The sequence below is a fragment of the Haliotis rubra genome, unplaced genomic scaffold, assembly GCF_003918875.1.
Source record: "Haliotis rubra isolate DU_JTF1 unplaced genomic scaffold, ASM391887v1 Scf219, whole genome shotgun sequence".
Taxonomy (NCBI): Eukaryota; Metazoa; Mollusca; class Gastropoda; order Lepetellida; family Haliotidae; genus Haliotis; species Haliotis rubra.
This window is the reverse complement of record NW_025766214.1, coordinates 1,487,460-1,507,900: the sequence shown is the minus strand read 5'-3', so window position 1 is coordinate 1,507,900 and position 20,441 is coordinate 1,487,460.

The following is a 20,441-nucleotide window of genomic DNA, read 5'->3' as shown; positions in this document are numbered from 1 at the left end:
TTATCAAATCCGGGCATAGGGATGCTTCTTGACAGCCTCCCCCAAATTTGACACAAATTTGAAAATAATTATCAACTAAACGATTAATGTCCCTATCATCAGCACAGGACATGTCCATGATCTGTTAATCCTCAGGGCACGCAGGTAGTAGGATAAATCGACAGACAGGTCTCAGGATCCGCTGACCATTAACCTGAACAGCAGCTGATCGAATCCTACCGTCAACCCTGGGGAAAGTCTCATATACCCTACCAACCTGTCCTGAAGCCCTAAACACTCTGTGGGTCTAAGACCATCACAACATCTCCACACTCAATGTCCTTATGATCCTTACGATTGTTCTGCCATTTCTGCCTCAGCTGTAGCTTAGGTAAGTAGTCACGAATGAAATGTTTCCAAAAGTGATCAGCAAGAACTTGACTGTGCCGCCATCTGCGGCGACAAAGTATATCTTCTTCTGGATACACAATCTGTGGCATAGAACTGTCTCTGCGACCGTTCAGAGGTATGTTTGGAGTCACTGGGTCAGTGTCACTTACATCCGATGACACATAACCCAAAGGCTTTGAGTTTAGGATTCCTTCTACTTCGGCCGAGACAGTCTGGAGTACTGGTTCTGTGACACTTTGATCTCCGAGGGCAACTCTAAGCCCATAATTTACAGATTTAATTTCTCTCTCCCATACACCTCCAAAGTGTGGGGCACTTGTAGGGTTAAAGTGGAAGCGAATCTTCTGTTTAGCAAGTTGTGTTGTCAATGATGGCACCATTACTGCCCATGCTTCATTGAGTTCCCTGACTCCTCCTTTGAAATTGGTTCCATTGTCTGACCAAATCTCAAATGGCTTCCCTCAACGTGCTATGAAACGTCGTAGTGCCATCAGGTAGGCATCAGTGTCCATTTTGTCAAGCAGGTTGATATGAACTGATCGGGTTGTCATGCATTTGAATATGATACCCCATCTTTTCTCCGAACGTCATCCAACTGTCACGTGCATCGGTCCAAAGCAATCAGTTCCTGTGGAATGAAATGGCAGTTTGAAGAGTCTCAAGCGTGCTGCTGGCAAATCTGCCATTTTGGGAACTTGTGGATTTGCTCGCCATTTCTGACAGACTACACACTTTCTCTTGTGGGAACGAACAGCTTCTCATCTGCGTAAAATCCAATAACTTCGCTGAATCTCGGCAAACACACACTCCGCTCCACAGTGTAACAAGTCAGTGTCATAGTTGCTGATGAGTAGACGGGTTGTCGGATGTTTAGGGTCAAGCACAATAAGGTGTTTGGTGTAATCTGGAAGTTCCTCAGAGCGGCGGAGTCATCCACCTACGATGATTAGCTGTAATTGCTTGTTGAACACATGGTCGAGCTGCATTAGTCGACTCTTTGAAGGTAATCTGTCACCATTCTCAGGCACTGCAAGATCATCAAGGAAACATTGCAATTGTACATCTCGCAGTAATTGCAGTTCTGCGGCTTTTCGCTGTTCAGCAGGTTCGTCCGCCCCATCAAAACCCTCCATGGTTTTCGTCACAAGTTCATCCCAGCTGGTACATTCAGCTGGATCTACTGTTTTCAGATCTGATACCACAGCAGGAGTACAGAATGTCGACTTCAGTTCCACTGTGTCATCAATTACCTCAGAACTTTCTTGGTAATGGCGTGGCAATGACAGGAAGGGTGGACCTAGTTTCCAACGTGAGTCCTTGCTGAGTTCTGAGAGTGTTTTCCCTCGTGTGACGTCATCTGCTGGATTGTCCTGAGTGTCCACATAGCGCCGCTGTGTCACGTTAGTCAGGGTCTGAATCTCCGATATCCTAGTACCGACAACACTTCGTATCGACACGACTCGGACTTCAGCCAAGTCAACACTGTTGTGGAGTCCCTCCACAGAATCACGTTGGCTATTGGAAGGATAATTGCTTTCAAAGCAGCACATAATTCAAGTCTAGGAATTGACTGACGTTTTTGGCGCCACTCTGGAGCGGGATTGAACGAAACTCACGAATATCTCTCCATCTTCAGTCTCTGTTCTCAAGTAGGCAACTGAACCATACAATCTCTCAGAAGCATCACAGAATACATGGAGTTCTCTGGATGCAGTTCTTGGGTCAATGTGCAATGGTGTGTAACATCTGGGTAACCTGATGTGCACTATGTCCTACAGTTCACTTTCCCAGACTGCCCACAGATCACGTAGGGCTCCTGATTCTAGTGGTGCATTCCAGTCCCTTTTCTTGTTCCAAAGATCCTGAACAATACACTTTGCTCGTGCAGTGTATGGTGCGATGTACCAAAGGGGGTCGTATTGACTGGCCATGATGCGGTAGATGACCCTCATGCTCAAGCAGTCATATGGTATCTCCTTGTACTTGAAGCTCAGTTCATCGGATTCACAATGCCATCTCAGACCAAGGGCACCCTCACAGGGCTGACAATCATCAAGGGTCAACCACAATTCACAATCCAAGGACCTGTCTTCAGGAAGCACTCCTGATACCACATGGGACATATTACTTGCCCATTGTCTGAGATGGAATCCTCCTTCATCGAGCAAGGTACTCATTCGGTGGACAAGGTCTTTAGCTTCAGCTATGGTAGGCACACCCAACATAATAGGCATTTGCGACAGATTGGTAGACTTTTTCATTTCCATTTCTGTGATCAGTCGCATGTTTCCTGAGTGCGAAAGTAGCACAACAAGGGCTACATGTTGTTCTGAAAGTCAGGACTTCCCACTGATATACATCCGGGTCTCTATCACCTTCTAGATCATGCCATATGAACCTCAGGAGAGGCTTGTCCTTGTCCAGCAGTCTCACTTGGTGGAACATACCTTTCATATGGCAGGAGCTTCTTGTTCAGATTCTGTCCATTAGCCTCGTACAAGCAATGAAACACAAGTCTGTGTTTTTATCGTTGTGATGTACGAGATGGTGTGGGATGTACCAGGACTCTTTACTACCTTCTGCTTCATCATTAGAAATCACTTTCACAGATCCTGCATCAACTAAGTTGTGGATAAGTCGGTTGTGCACTTCTGCTAAATCAGGCTGATTTCTCAAATGTTTCTCAGTCCTTCTCAGCTTTGGCATCATTGACTCGGCAGTTGCATGAAATTGTGTACCATCTTTCACTCAAAGCAAGGGTGTGGCATACCTGATTACTCCATTCACATTGATCATCTCAGTTTCAGTGTCAAGGGTTTGTATAGCTTGTTCATCATGTTTCGATCTGGTGAAGTCCTTAGTACTGTAAGGCAGGACATCCATTTTCCATAGTTTCTCAACATCCTGGTGGAAGTCACTGAAACTGGGTTATTGTGCAATAAAGAAGCTATGTTGATCCATCTGGCAGACTGAGTGTGCTGGACCTTGTAGAGACCATCCAAGTTTGGTATGAACTGCTACTGGTGTTGCTGGTGGTCCACACATGATTGGCTGATCGGGCACTATCAGCTCAGTACAGTCTGAGCCTATCAAGATCACAGGCTTCACTTTGTTGATGACTGGCAATGGATGTTCGCAAAGATTGGGGCCATCTGTCCTGAAGACTCTCAGTAGGGTAGGTATATTCCGAAAGGGCAAAGTTTGTCAGAGGCAAAGGCTCCCTTGACAGAGAATCGCAAATGTTGATTACTCCTTGGAGAGATTTCAAGGTCAACAGATAAACCATCAGATGTAAATGGTTCTCGTCTGATTGTGGTCAATAAGATTTTATCCCTTCTTGCATCAAGTCCTAATTGCCTCACAACTGGAGCCATAAGCATAGTCCTTTGAGACCCATCATCCAGAATGGCATGAGCATCTAAACAAACGTCATTCGGTCCATGAAGTGAACCTCTACAATCTTCAGCATTGTCAAGTATGGCCTTGAGGGCTGATCAATGTAAGCAGGAGGCTGGTTTACCTTCGTACAGAAAACTTTCTGCTCTGTTTGACTGTTGGCATCATGAAGAATAGTAAGGTGAAAATCATTGCATGTACGACATTGTTTCTTCAAATTACAGTCTTCTATCTGTGGCCACACCTTCTGCATCTCCCATTCAACCATTTCAAGATATCATCAAGATTCATCTTCTTGATCTCAAGGCAAGAACTAAGGAAATGATTCAAGGACTCGCACTTCGGACAATAACCTTTTGAACTGGTTCAGACGACTCTTTCCTTTGGGGTTTCTTGGGCTCCGAGTGAAAAGATTTAGTTTTCCCAAAGAATGCCATGGTAGGGGCATGATCTCTCCTCGAAGGATAAGGCTTTGTTTTGTCTTGTTTCTCGTAAGAGCTGACAGCATTACTGGCTATTCGTTTAGCTCGACTCTTTTTTTGCAGCCAGTCATTAAAACTCATCAAGTTGTAGGATTCATTTATGCCGAGTTTCAAACAATGTTCAATATATCCATCCCTCATACTAGGTGCTAGTTTGCTTAGCAGCCTGTCAACATGTGATCCGCAATTCAGTTCTTGTCCATACACACCTTCAAGTGATTTTAACGTTCCAACAAGCGACTGGTCTGCTAATGCTAAGTTATCAAAACCTTCACTGTCACTATGACGAACAGCCGGCAGGGCCAGTATTGAACCAAGTTCACTCTGTATGAGTTGCCGGGGTTGGCCATACTTTTCCTGGAGAGCTTGTAGAGCCATCGCGTAGGGGCTGGATTCATACATGTAAGGTTCAGCTAATTTCTCAGCCTTTCCTCCTAATTGACCCATCAAAACCTGGTATTTGTACCTTTCATCCAAATGAGGGTGGATGTTGACTAGGTGCTGTAAAGCCATCTTCAATAGGGCAAAGTCACGCTCACGTCCGTTGATGAAAGTTGGCAACGGTGGTCTGGGGACACCATGAGATGAAGAGATTAACAACTCTGTCATATTTGGCACTAGGAGGCACATATTGTGGTTGTTCAACAAAAGGGGAAGACATGGTATTTGGCATAGTATTTGTATATATTGGCATGGCAGAATAAGGCATGGCAATGTTACCAACAGAATGACTGACACACCGAAATCCTGGTTTCGACCATCAGCAATTTGCACAAAAGAAAACTGTGTGAGTCATTTAACATAAGAAGATTAGTGCCTGAGATCAACAGGGATCAAGGGGTTTACCTCCCCAGTGCCTGGTGCATCACCCAGAAATCATAGACTCTCAAACTCGATCTGCTTTAACCACTCTGCTATGTAAACACACCCTTGCCCTTATTGTAAAAACATACCCTATTGTATTCTTCTCTTTCTCACTGTATTGTTTGTACATACTTAATTATATCTCCTTTTTCCCTTTCACTTGTGTATACTTAATTTACATATCTGGCTTCCTGTACATCAATTCACACACACGCGCACGCACGCACGCACGCACGCACACGCACACACACACACTGTACTGTTCACTATCACCCTTATCCACCTGAAGAGGGGGCAAGAACCAGCCCAGAAACGTGAAAAATAAATCAAGAAGTTGTTATCCATAAGATTTGTCTTGTATTACAACACCAACTTCTAAATGCCTTTGAAGAATTTCAGTTATAATAGACTCTGATGGTAAGAAACTAACCAGTTGTGGTATGTCAATATTGTGTCAAGTTCTTTAAATGACTTGCAATTAGAAAAGTGTTGTCAGTATTCTTTGGAGATTTTTATGTGTTTTACACCATCTTAGTTTTCTACTAGTAATGTTCTTGCATGTAACTATTATAGATAAAAGATAATTGTTACTCACTTTTAATTATGCATAAATAACTTTGTGCACAAGATATCTTGAGTAAACTTTAGGACTGGAATTTGATGAAACCATGTGCTGTGTCTTTGTGGTGATATCTCTTATTTTCCCACTATGAGGTCAAGATAAACAATGTTATTCAGACTCACAAACAAGTCAGTGGTTCCATAATGAGAAAACACAAATTGACTTTCACTTTCACGATCTGATAAGCATTGCTCTGACTGGTCAGATGAAATATTGTACTGATGTGATCCATTGTGGGATGTCCCCAGATCTTTGTTTTGTGTCAGCCGACATTGAGATCATATTTTAATGAGACCACTTCCAAAACTTGATATTTTAGGACTGCATCATTCATGTGCTGTCACTACCAATAATCCTCAGCCACATAGTAATAGTCAATAAGAAATCACTTGTATTAGTTTCTGACAGGAGAGTTTATAGATTTTGAAGACCTTGGTTGAAATTATTGCATGCACATGGTGAATTTGCTGTGGATGTCTCTGGAATGGGACTGCTTTTGCATGTAGTTAAAACACATTTGTAATTCTAATTTCAATTTCTACTTGCTTTACTTGCTGAAATTTGACGAAGTTTAAAATCATGATCCTAAATAACAGGGTGTGTTTTCATTTTTACTAGATCTAAACAAGATGAAAAAAATCCTATTTCAAAGAAGAAGGGAGGGAAAGGGAATGAACCAAATGCATCCAAGAGTGGAACTGTACCTTCGGTGGGTGACGAAAATGGAAAGGAAAGGAAGGATACAAATGATAGCAATGGGGCAGGTGATGGAAAGTGTTTACCAGCAGATGTGGACACTACGACACCAGATGATGGTGGGAGTGAGACAGTTGCTACAACAGAAACAGTCACCTCTGTATCTGACAAGACAAGTACAGAAGCAACAGGGACAGATCTTGAGTCACAGCATGGTTCAGGTGATAAGGAAAATCAAAATACACCAACAGCTAAAAGCCTTGCAAGGTCCGATGAGACAGGGAAAAAAGGAAGGATCAGTCTCAGTCTGAATTTGGTCATGATGAACACTTGTCTGGGAGCAATACGAAGAGAAAAAGGTTGAGGATGGAAGTACAGCTTTAAAGCCTGAAGATACTGGCCAAAGAGCAACTCCTGAGTCAATCACAAAAGGTGTCGAAGAACCAGTGGTATGTTATATTTTCTTTTAAAAGATCTCATTTTAACATCAACCTACCAATATTTTGAATTTTTGAGGTTTGGTTATTCACAGTACATTTAACAAATATTTGTGTTTTCGAGCAAAAACAATTTATATGTACATGTATATTTAAGATCATGTTAAATAATCAGTAAAAACAACTGATATCATGTGTACAGGATTGACCAGTGGTAGCCTTGAACTCTTGAACTCGCAATGCGGAACAGGGGACTATGTATTCAGCAGTGTCTGTCCGTATGTACGTCGTGATTCTTGTTAAGCGATATCTCATGAACTGTTGTACGCAATGTCTTCAAATTTGGTGACAGCCTACAGTGGGGAATTACACAGACACCAGTTGATTTTGGTGACCTTGACCCTTTGTTCAAGGTCACCATGACACTTTGACCACTTTTCAAACTCATGTAAACACGATATCTCATAAAACATTGCACCCAATGTTTTCAGTTATGTCGTCAGCCTACATTGGGTGATTATGCAGACACTAGTCATTTCAGGCATCTTGTATGTGACCAAAAAAATAAAAAGTAGTAAATATGTTATAAATATTTCATTCTACTTTAGCGGCAGGACATTGCCATATTAGTGGCAAACATTAGTCTTCTTTCTGATGACTGGAACAAATATAAGACTAAATTAGAATCAGAAACCAGATACATATTACTTCTTTATCAACCTTTAGCCTGCTGAATTAATTTCAGCATGTTCTGCTGTAAACAGGATCAGTGATTTTAAGCAGTTGGGCCATCATTAAATAAGGAGCAACTTAACCAATATTTTGCACATTACATTATTATAAAAAAATATCCTGATACTTTCAAACATACAGAGGTCAAGGCCAAAGCAAACATAGAATTTTAAACTTATCCTATCTCATGGTATGCACTTCTCTCTCTTCTTTGACCAAAGCATGGAACGTGCTGTAGGCTAAGCTGAATCAAGTCTTCTTGGCATCTGTCCCACCTGATCTCTCCCCTAACTCTGATTGCTGGACCTGTAAATCATCTCTGTAAGCGATCACTTGACATCCCACTACTTGTCATTCTCTTTCTTGTTGCTCACAGAGGTGGACGTGTGCATTTCCTCTGTTTGCCACCTGTTCTCATTGGATTTCATCATGGGAAAAAGCAATCGCTTGTCAAGGAAAAGGAAGCATTGTGATAAATGCAATAGCAATTATTCTGCTGCTGACCCACACAGCAGTGTTTTGATTGTAGAGGATGGTGCGAGTGGTCTCGCTGTTGTTCTTACTGTTCAGCGCTTGGTGATGACGCCTTTTCTGCCTATCGCCATGTGGGTTCAAAGCGTGTGGCCGATAGGGACCATCGGAGGCCTTCCTAGGCACTCTAAGAAAGATCGTTCATACAAGCATGTGTCACGTCGATCCTCGCCATCACCTGATGAAGAATTTTTGGAAGCTGCATCGGATTCGTATCTTAGTGTGAATTTACGTCTTCTGTTTCATCCGCAAAACTTCAGTCCGGTTAGACTCTCCTCAGCGAGTGGTGATACTTCAGACTTCCCCATCGCAGCCTCGGACGACAACACTTTTCACTATTTCACAGGCTAACAACGATTTCTACGCCTGCTGTCAACATGCCTTTGTGTACTACCTCGCAAACTTCGTTATCTACAGTAACTAATGTTCCTGCTACTCTTCCGTCGACAAACTTTCCAATTCCGTCATTGGTCCCACAGTCTACAGTTTCCAGTGCGCCGCTTGATGGTCAAGTTACACTACCTGGTTTGGCAGTGTGCAGCACTTTCCTTCAGTTTGGCACTCCAGACCACGTCTCGGATTTTGATTGGCTCCGCTCTACCCTCCAATGCACCGCTTCAGCCCAATGCACCGCTTTGTCCCAATGCGGCGCCGCTTTCTTTCAATCCTATGCTGTCTACCGGTGCCCCGCTCATTTCCAGAGCACCGCTCTCTTCCAATGCGCTGCTTTCATCCAGTGCGACGCTTCCAGTTACTGCTACGTTTCCATATGGTTCAACATTTTACCCCAGTACGTCGCTTCAGCCTACTACACCATTTCCCTTGGGTTCGGTGCTTACCTCCAGTGCGCCGCTTCCTGTTTGTACTGGTTTTCCCACTAGTGCATTGTTGTGTTATGGATCTATGCCTCAGTCCAGTGCGCCGCTCTCGGGTGGTTCGGCGCTTCTACCCAATGTGCCGCTTGATTTCCTTCATCGTCTCAGCCTAATGCGCCGCTTCCCGTATGTTCGGCACTTGTACCTCATGTGACTGGGGATTCAACATTTCATACCAGTTCGGCGGTTATGTATGATACGGCTCATCCTCTCAGCTACCGTCTACTAGTTCAACTTTACCTACAAGAGGTCCTGTCCCCATTCCATCGTGTGTGCCTACGCTCCCATCTACTGTGTCTTCATCATTGCTTGTGACGACCTCCTTGACTGGTTCCCGTCGGATTCTGCCTGTCTCATGGGATCCGTCAGACGCTACTAGTTCTCGACCCTTTGACTTCGACTCTATGGTCAGAGCGGTGGCTTCGGCGTTGAGTCAGGACCCCCTCCCAGGTCCTGTTAAGCAAGCTACTGGTTATGAGCCTACATCGGGTGCCTCCATGGATGATGTTGCTCCCTCTGCCACGCCTTTTCCCACATCAGATTGTTTATCTACATCGGATATGAGCGTAGATGCAGTAGAGACTCCTCAGTTATTGACCTGGATAGCAAACACCCTCAAATTGCAAAGAAGTTGATTGCCTGCGGACCTCCTTTTGTCTTTTGATATGCGCTAGGGGGATTTTGGCTCAATCACGTTCCCGCCTCAGCCATGCATAACCCAGCTTGCTGGTTCTTTGGATGAGGCATTCGACAATCTACGGAAGGTCAATGACGATTTGCGGCGCCACGGTTTAATCTTGCCTCTACCCACGTGCATGGATTTGCCAGCTTGATCACGTCACATCTAGTGGATGATGATATCTCTTTACTGGGTACCAAGCCACGTGCATACTCTTCTTTCCTGGCTGAAGATCGGGAGCTCTCTCATCTTGATTCTGCTGTTCGGAAGATCTTGGCTCCCTTCAATATGGCCCAGATAGCATCAGAGGCAGTGGCCATGTCGGTTGCTCATGCCTTGTCATCTCAACAAGCCTTTATTCGTGCGCCCATGGTCCTCATGCAAGAACAGTTTTAGACTATCCTTGATCAGTTGGCGTACTTTTTCTCTTACCTAACAGCGGTTAGGCGTAGAGGACCCTTGCACCTGTCTTCCTGGGAGGATAGGTTTCAGACAGATTTATTTCATCAACCTTGGTCTGGCCGTACGTTGTTTAATGGCGCTATTGGAGAGGTAGCCAGGGCGGTTTGGTAGCCTAATAGTTAAAGCGTTGGCTCATCACGCCGAAGACCCGGGTTCGAATCCCCACATGGGCACAATGTGTGAAGCCCGCCGTGATGTTGCTGGAATATTGCTAAAAGCGGCGTACAACCAAACTCAGTCAGTCAGTCAGTCGAGAGGTAGCCACGAGGTAGGGCAGGACACTCACCTTCAAGTGTAGGTTGAATTATTGAAGTTGCAACGCATGCAAGTAGAGGACTCTATGTGCCAACGCTGACTTGCTAGCTAGCTCATTCAGAAGCTTGTGATCGAATCCCTCGGCTCAGCTCGGCTCCCACCAATCCATGGTTCTACTTTCCCATATTCCTTGTGCCGTAGAAGGATTCGGACAAGCTCCGGTTAATATTTGTGAATGTGCGGAAATTGGAACACGCCGTCTGCAGTTTATCGGGGCGGTGTTCCACATCAGTCTCAACAGACTCTTTGTTCCTCAAGATTGGTTCTGCAAATTTCCCCTTGTACTCTAACAACCCAGGACTCTTCGTCAGTGGCAGGAGCTTCTGGGTTTATTGAAGTCAGCCCAGACTTTGACTCTCAGGAGACAGGTTCAACTTTGGCCTCTCCAGTTGTTTCTATGTCCGCACATCAGGATCTGCGAACCTCACGCAGTGATTTTCCTTCCTCCCCATCTCCAGTGGTGGTTGGACGAGTTGAATGTTTACGGCAAAATCTCTGTAAAGGTCACATGCAATGTAAAACACAACTTTGCAGATTCTGATACCTTTTGGTATGGACTTACAGTAGCAAATTATCAAATATGCAAATTCAACTTATATTGAAAAATAACGCTATGAAAAAACCTTCCGAAATTGGAGTCCAAATGATTCACTAAATTCACCCCAGCTAGGGTGAAAAGTGGTTTCAAAAGCTGGGCTGCACTGCGCTCATGGCACATGTGCAGCTAACAGGTTCGCACAGCTTAAAGCGGGAATTCCTGGATTATAAGGTCATGAGCATAAGTAGTGTAATCTTGGTTGTGTACACAAACAACAAATAGTAAATAATCTACTCGTTACATAAAAGAGCTTTGTTAAGGATCTAGATCTACTCAGCTATGTGTCAACCAGTGAAGTGTTCGACATTTCGGAGTAGGCTTTGATGTGAGCTATTTTCACTCATCAGGTGGCAGGGCGGTGGTCTCCCGCAGACCGAACATGTCACATCAACGTTTTAGAGCTCAGGGCAGTCATCTTGGCAATCAACCATTCCCAGCTGAAATGAGCATGCAAAAGACCATGGTAGACCATGGTTCACAGACCATGGTTGACCATGGTGTATCATGGCTTACCACGTCCAGTAAATGGCACCACAGTTTACCATGGTAAAAAGAGACCATGGTCTGCCATGGTAAAAAGAGACCATGGTGTACCATGGTCAACCATGGTAAAAAGAGACCATGGTATACCATGGCTACCATGGGTTACCATGGTAAAAAAAAGACCATGGTCTATCATGGTTTAACTACGTGCAGTAAATGGCACCAAAGTTTACAATGGTAACATAAGACCATGGTCTACCATGGTAAAAAGATACCATGGTCAACCATGGTAAAAAGAGACCATGGATTACCATGGTAAAAAAAGTCCATGGTGTATCATGGTTTTATAAACCATGCGGTAAATGGCACCACGGTTTACCATGGAAAAATGAGACCATGGTGTGCCATGGTTTGCCATGATCTACCATGGTAAAAAGAGACCATGGTTTACCATGGATTACTACTGAAAACAACTGAGGCCATGGTCAGTATACCCTGTTCAGTAGATGGCACATTAGAATAACCTTTGGTTATTGAGACTATGGTAAGAAACCAACCGCACCAAACCACAATATATAGTCATATACACCATGGCATAGAGATCAATTAGAATATCGGGTATTGAAGAATTAACATTAAACAAACTCATGCACTGAAAACAAACTGTTTAAATTATGAAGACACATTTTATTACTAACACTGACAGATTTAAATGAAAGACAATTTGAGGATAGCTGTTGGGAAACTCACAGGGATTGAGGGATCAAGTACAAGTCTAAAGCAAACTAGAATTACATATCCAGTAATGCTGCTAGGGACAAATGGCATGTGGACATGTTCATCATTTTTCAGAGGATATTCTTATTTATTATTTTATTTTAAAAACATCTTGAGGGCAGCTTGGATGTCAATCAGTCTATATCCAGGAAACTTAACTTAATTTGGAACACCATTTCATGCAGTAATATACAATTTCAGAAAGAGTATTCTCTTTAGTCTATATGGTTTAGAAGTAGACATAATGAGAGTAACGACCAACAGAGAAATTACAACAGGGCCCAAAATCATCTACCTGGAAGTTGTACAACTTTGAGCATCACAATTTCTCTCAGAAGAAACAGGATGCACACAAGTCTGAAGAACCTTCAGGAAGAGCAGTGGTGATGTCACAGAAGATGTCCACATTGGTTCAGGGATAGTGAGTGAATGAGTTTAGTTTTACACCACTTTTAGCAATGTTCCAGCAATATCATGCCCCAGAAAGGGGCTACACACATTGTACCCATGTGAGGAATCGAACCCAAGTCTTCAGTGTGAAGAGCAAACGCTCCAGCTCAGGAATAAACTCATCTAGCAGAACTTTATCTTCAGTGTTTCAACATTAGGACCATTTCTTCAGAATTGTCCAGTGGAAATCTGAAAAACACACCAACAACATTTAATCACAATCATTCCTTTTCAAAGAGTCTTAAGCAAATATCAAAACTGTGGTGGTGTTGTTTTTTAAGTATATATTTACAGTTGCTTAAAATGTTATGTATTTTTAACATATTTCAAATAATTTTTCACCCGACTATAATTATACTATTCAAAATAATTTCTTTACACTGATGGCAGATGACTTTAAATTATTTTTATAATAATATTTTGTAATATGAAGAGTCCATGTCAAGTAACAAAACATGTATTAGAAATTAAAACACAAAATTGGCTTCTAAATCACTAGTCTACATTCATAACCAAATATAATATTCTGAAATGTTTACAACATTTCCCATTACTTATAATAATCAAAAATTTATAAAAATCAACATATCATAACATAGAAAAACGTATCTTATTGTAAGTGAACCTATTTCCACGTTAAGTGAATAGCTAAAGGTTTTGGCACTGTCATTTTTGGTTTACAATCAGTAGTTATTCCAAAACTGAATACAAATACGATATTAAGAAAATGAAATATCCATAAATGTACCTATAGCAATTATCTCCCTTTTTATGATCATTTGAATTTATTTTGTTGTCTGTGTAATCTAAGCAAACAAACTGAATCTTTCAGGCTGACCTTACAAGCACCGTGAACTTTGACATCATTCAATCACAGATGACCTAACTCCAAAAAGTCATAACGTTTTGGTTTTTTTTAAAGTACCGTTAGATACTGGTCGTGTGTTAACATAATATGTTGAACATATTACACAAAGCTCAAATTAACACTGACTTTCCGTTTGAGAGATGAACATTGTATATAAAATGAACACTTCATACACTGCTATATCTTATATCTTATCGTCTTTCTTATTCTCCTCAAAGAGTGTTGCTTATCCCGTCACCTATGTTCGTATGCATATTCCGGAACATCAAAACATTTTCAATATATATGCACTCAAAACAATTTCAATATTGCTGTTATTTACTTACCGCTCATGCTTAAGCCATTGGAAATCGATTTGAGATGTATCCATCGGCACTAAATCTAGTCTATTCCTTTATCATGAGTTCTTGACATATCCATCAGTGGATTATCCTCAAAATCCGTCATTGCTAATACATTAGGTATTATATCTTCGCTTGGATTGTTGTAGTCTGTTGCCAGTGTTGGCAAAGTTGTGTTTTGCGCCTATCACTGGCTTTGCGCGCTCATACAGGCCTACTTGACAAATAGCAGCTATGGCATCGGTCGTGCCCGGGAAACGGTCCCCTCTTTCCATATCGTACTATCTCCATTCAGCTTGTCCCGGAATGGCGCGAGTTGGAAGTGGAAGCATATTTTTTAGTAAAGAAAAATTAATTAGTATGACCAGGGATGTATCGTAACTATGTATGTAAAATGCTGTATGATGAGTGCTATCCGTTCTTGAAGTCTCAATAGATTACGTAAGCAGGCGTGGCCGTGTTTGCAATCGCGCGACCGAGGTACTTCATAACAACACTAGTCAACAGTGGATAATTTCTCATCTTATTAACAAATAATGGCAAGAATTACAATATCAAGGCATCAGCATCAAAATTGGAATTCATAAACAGTAATATTGTCAACGACGAGAATCGCGAAACAAGATATTCTGTGTACACGTTCCTACGTCAATCATAACGTGGAAGAATAGTTTATGCACATATTCCCGGTAATAAATTTCATTAATCTACCTTGATGTAATCTCTTCCGGGTCACATTGCACGTGCTGAACAGGAAGTGACAGTGAAATGTGTTCTAAAATCGGGAGCTTCGCCATTAACATTGCGAAAGACAAACTTATAACAAGAATGGGCACGCTTGCCGATCGTGATCACTCACGGGAGAAATTCAATGAAATGAGACGATTTTGACATTGTACTTCCAAGTTTTACTTTATGGAGTAAATATGAAAGAGAAAGAGATTTAAAAAACTTCCACAGCACTAATTGGTTACGCAGTTATTAATAGAAGGTAAGTTTTACCCAGAACTGTCCATGTTTCTAAGACGGATCGTGTTAGGTACAGAATTGTTTCGCCTTCTGTCATGCATTGTTTTTGTTGTTGCTGTTTTTATCATAAAAAAAACAACAATTAAAGGCATCTAGGCAGAAAAAATAGTAAGACCACAAGAGACGGAGTTTACACAGTTTAATGGACAACTTTAGCAAAGGGGACGAGCGAAATTATTATATTTTCAGATGTACGGAGTGTTAATTTTGTTTTTGATTTTCAAGAGTAAAAGACATCATTTGTTCCTTATTTGTTTGTGTGTTTCTGTAACAACAATGAGAAAGTTAAATTACGTGAACTGTTCCCTTTGTTAATTGTTTTTTATGACATTGAGTTCTTGTATTTTTCATTGAAACACACTTCATTTTAACATGTCTCTCACTGAGTGAAGTGTTCAATTTTAGTTCTTTAATGCACACAGACGTAAGAACAAGGATCTGTAAGATATCTATCATGAATATTCATTAAAGGCAAAATAACTCAGGCAAACAAATTTTTCATCTGCCACTTACATGTTTTACATGTCCTTTGTAATGCTATTGGTATAATGCCTGTGTAACACTTTATTGAATGCTCCCCGTTATTTGTTATTCATAAATGAAACACAATGTCATGAAACAGTCAGGATTTCAATTTGGTGACCATGGTCTATAATGACCATGGTCTGCTGTGGTATACCATGGTGACCATGGTCTACCATGGTATACCATGTGGAGAAATGTTGGTGACCAAGGTTTAGCATGGCAAACCATACGTGGTAAGCTGTGGTTGACCATGGTCAACCATGTTGCCTTTTCAGCTGGGTTGGCAACATCTACTTCAATCAACCAGCATTCTGATTCGGTCGGACAACGCTGCAGTCGTGTGGTGCATCAATTGCATGGGGTCGACGGTGTCTCCAGAACTCCTGCATTGGACACAGCAATTCTTCCACTTCGTGGACTCGCTCAACATCATGGTACAGGCCAACCACATTCCAGGGGTGAAGAATGTTATCACCGATTCTCTGTCCCGCTCCGTTCGACCATCGCCGACTGAGTGGAAAATACATCAACAAGTCTTTCAGATTTTGTACCTCCCGATGTCGAGCCCAACAGTGGACCTCTTTGTGACGCGCTTGAATGCCCAGCTCCTGTAGTTTGTGTCTCCGATCCTGGACCCTCTGGCCTGGGCACAGTATGCCCTCGCCATTCCGTGGTAAGGTCTAAACGCGTACGCCTTTCCCCCAGTGGCGCTTCTTCACCATGTAGTTCTCAAGCCACGCATGACCCAGCGGATGACACTGATTTTGGTCGCACCCTACTAGCCGACCCGAAGTTTGTTCGTAGATCTGCAAGAAATAGCCAACCCAAACCCTGTGCTACTTCCCGACCGATCCGCTCACATTTCATCTACACCCTTGGCACATCTACATAAATTATTGATGACAAATGGAAGACCTTTGAAGCGTATTGTAAAGTGAAGGGTATTACATCTCCTACTACAGCTTCACCTCAGATGGTTGCCGAGTATGTCCAGCATCTTCGTACTTCTAAGAAGTTGAAGGGCTCAACTTTAGCCACTTATCTAGCCACGGTTTATACAGTTATTGCTATGGCTAGGGGTGTAAAGGTGTCAACTGTCTCTGAGCTCCAGTCTCTCTCCTGCGATCTTACAAGGTTGCTGATCAGTCAGTTCCGGTCACCAGCCTGGAATCTTGCCGTGGTTCTTAGACATCTCACGTCTGAGGAATACGAACTTTTAGCGGAGAAAGATTTCGAACATGACACATTCCCAAGACACATGACACAAGACCTTCTTCCTCTTGGCTTTTGCAACTGCTGCCCACATCTCCGAGCTTCACTCCTTGGATGTCACCCGGTTGCAATTTGAGAAGACCAGACATGCCAAAGTCTTCCTTGGTTTGCGGTGGGATTTTGTAGCCAAAAACCAATTGCCTGGACAGCCGGACCAACTTTTCGCCATTCCGCCGCTGTCAACAATTTGGGGCTCTGACGACACCGAGGATCTCTCCCTATGTCCTGTCCGGGCTTTACGGGTCTATTTAGCTGCCTCCAAGAACCGTTGTTGGTTACGAAAGAGATTGTTTATTCCTCTGTCTACTGCCTAATCTACAGAGGTGTCTCGTACCACACTGGCATTCTGGATGCGCTCCACCATCTTGCATGCTTATGTTTATGCTGACCTCTCTGCACCTAATATGGCCAACCCTCATGAAACAAGAGCCTTGGCATCTACGATGGCGCTCCACAGAAACTGTTCCTTTCTCGCCATCATGGAGGGTTGCTTCGGGGTCTGTCTGTCACTGACATGGAAGGTCTTCACCAACTAGGTCCATTGGTTCTGGCAAAGCAATTGCCGTCTGCCTGCAATTGCAGATAAGATGCATACTGTATTCAATAAAAGATATCTTTATTTCCTTGGGCTTAGATCACCTCTCCTAGCTTGACCTAGGGCCTGGTAGTATATCGGGAGTTGGTGCTTTCTCTCGGCCTCCTTGTGTTATGCGACTTCACGGTTGTGGATTTGACACAGGGAAGACTGCGGCCCACCATCCAACCGTGAGATAATGCATACCATGAAATAGGATAAGTTTAAAAATTTGGAAATTTTAACTATAAATTGTATATATATATACAGTCATCCCTCGCATAACACGGGTCTTGGGGTCCATGGATGACCCCCCGCGTTATCAGACACCTGCGTTATAGTTACTATTAGATAACGCGGAACAAAGGCAAGTAAAATCCTATTTTCCGTGGACATAACAAAACTGCTATTTTGTGTATTGTGCCAAGTCAAAACTATATCGTATTGTTGGAGGTGAAAAAACAAACTTTGTAAATGAAAATAGATGTATGTACAGGAAACTTGCAATCAAACATCACTAGACATGATAATTGAATTGTCGTTCCTGTTATACCACCTGTTATTCAACTGAGCCGGAAATAGCAATCAGCTGTGCACAGATGTTTTGGTCCAATCTACTGGTGATTCAGTTAGAAACGATCCGATAACATAACATCAAAGAAATTCTATTCCATTATCAGAATAATTTATATCTTAAGCAGTTATGTTAACAGAGATATTATATATTGCTGTTTTATGAGTATAATGCATGTTTTCTACGAACATATTTAACATAGACTAAGCACTTTGGGTTACCTGGCTGGATACATTTTATGTAGGAGACAGTTTGACAAGTCACCACTGACTTCCCGCGGTACGTGCCACTTCAACTGTAAAAAAAATGCTGACCATTAATTGTCAAATATGACTTCAATAAGTCAAAAACGCAGGTCTTGAGGTCCGTGGATGACGAGCCGGTAATCTGTTTGTGATTGCTGAGAATAATGTGAAATTGGTGCCATCACAGTTGTCGCGAAAAACGGACCCTCACAAATGTGGTAAGCGGAAGTTGTATGAATGAGGTAATGCCATTTCACTCACGATTTCTCCGTTGTTACTGTAAACAGTTTTAATGAATGAAAATGGGATTGAATTTAATCAAATAAAATGTGTTTTCTGACATCATACGTTCTTGGATGGCGGTGTTTTCCCGCGCAATATCGCGAGTGTTGCATCACAGCAAACATTGTAAGTACTCGGCTGATGGCATGTCTTTATGATAAAGTTGTCTTTTATAAGTTATTACAATGTTTCGCTGTTCGTCTGATGTTTATTGAGAAAACCCTGCATGTTTTGAGCATCTGAAAAACCATGAATATGGACACTGTTAATCGCAATCCGCACTGAATTTCACTAGTTTACAACGTGATTAACCAGAGCTCAACAGTGGATTTGTTGATGTGCTATTTTCGATGACGTGAAGATGTGTGATCGCTGGGCAACTTTTTTTATGGGAGCCACGGATTACCCCGGGGTTTAACCAAATCTGCGGTATTGTGAAGAGCATTATTGTGAGGGATGACTGTACTTATCCTATCTCACGCGATGGATTCCCACCCGACCTTCCCCGCATCACAGATTACTTAAAAGCTCCAAGACGAGAATGACAAGTAGTGGGATGTTCAGCTTAGGCTACATCACGTTTCCATGCTTTGGTCGAAGAAGAGAGAGAAGTGCATACCGTGAGATAGGATAAGTATATAAATGTACAATTTATAGTTAATATTTCCAAAATTTTAACAGTGGAATGCATTTCATATTCGGAACCTGTATTAATAGTTAAATTTGTGCAACTGATTTAAATATTCATATCTCCAATGTCTCATATTTAACTGAATGTAAATTCCTATATGTTTATCGTCAAATATAAGTACAAGGACAAATTAAAAAACATTTCTGAATATTGAAAAATATTTTAAAACATCATTTTTTTTATGTCCTCCCATCTTTTGTTCACATGACCTTATAAGGTCTATTCCAACATGTCATGTCACAAAATTGAAGAATATAATCCATGATTTATGAATATTCAAGAGTCCTAATTTGAAGTGTTAAGGTTAATTCATTTTTGACACTGAACCACATACATACACACTGGAACACATTTGTACAGTATTGGAATACTGTAAACATACTTTTTTTCGCTTGGTGCAAATTTCGCAGAATTGACAGTTTAGACTACATCGCGCAGTCAATAGTTCGCGCAATCAGTAATTGCCGGAACTGCCAGCTGTCTCTTAGACCGCCACTAATAGCAATGAAAACAACGAGAGTGGCTTGCAAAGATGACACTGAGGCCGAAGTCGTAATCGCGTAATTTCAAACAAGCCGGGTTGTTGTGAAAGTGATGATTGATGTGTAAATTGACTATCAAGGAAATAAACTTCTACCGTATGTGAAGCTTTTTGTGATTTCATTTCGTAATATGCAGGAATAAATATAAATAAACTTTCATTACTTTATAAGTTTGATTTGATCATTTGCAGCGGGGAATTGTGTCACCTTAGTGACAATGCTTGTTTTACCTGCATGGTTACCGGAGAATATTATCATGATTATCTGGATGGTGAGATACCATATCAAAACAATAACATATCTGACCTTGTTAACAATGACATGTATGCTCTAATATAATATATGAGTTATGGTTACACTATTACACAATACCGTTATAGGGCGTGGAACTGGTATATCAGTGTATGAGTGAGGACACTTTTGAATATTAAGGTAAGAACACACCACTATAAACAGTACGCCATCTTGTTGTTTTTCATTCTTTGTAAAATTTCAGTATAGTGACTAATAGTATAGTATTTATTCCTTCAAACAAACACTTCCTGAAAGTGTAATTAATCTACATGAATTCCTTTTATCCATAATGTCGAGTGAATAAAACTCGCGCACGACCCATCTGCACGTTTCAAATATTGGTTTAATGTTCAACACCTCACTCAACAATATTCCAGCTATATATTGGAACGGACTAAATTATACAAATTTCAGT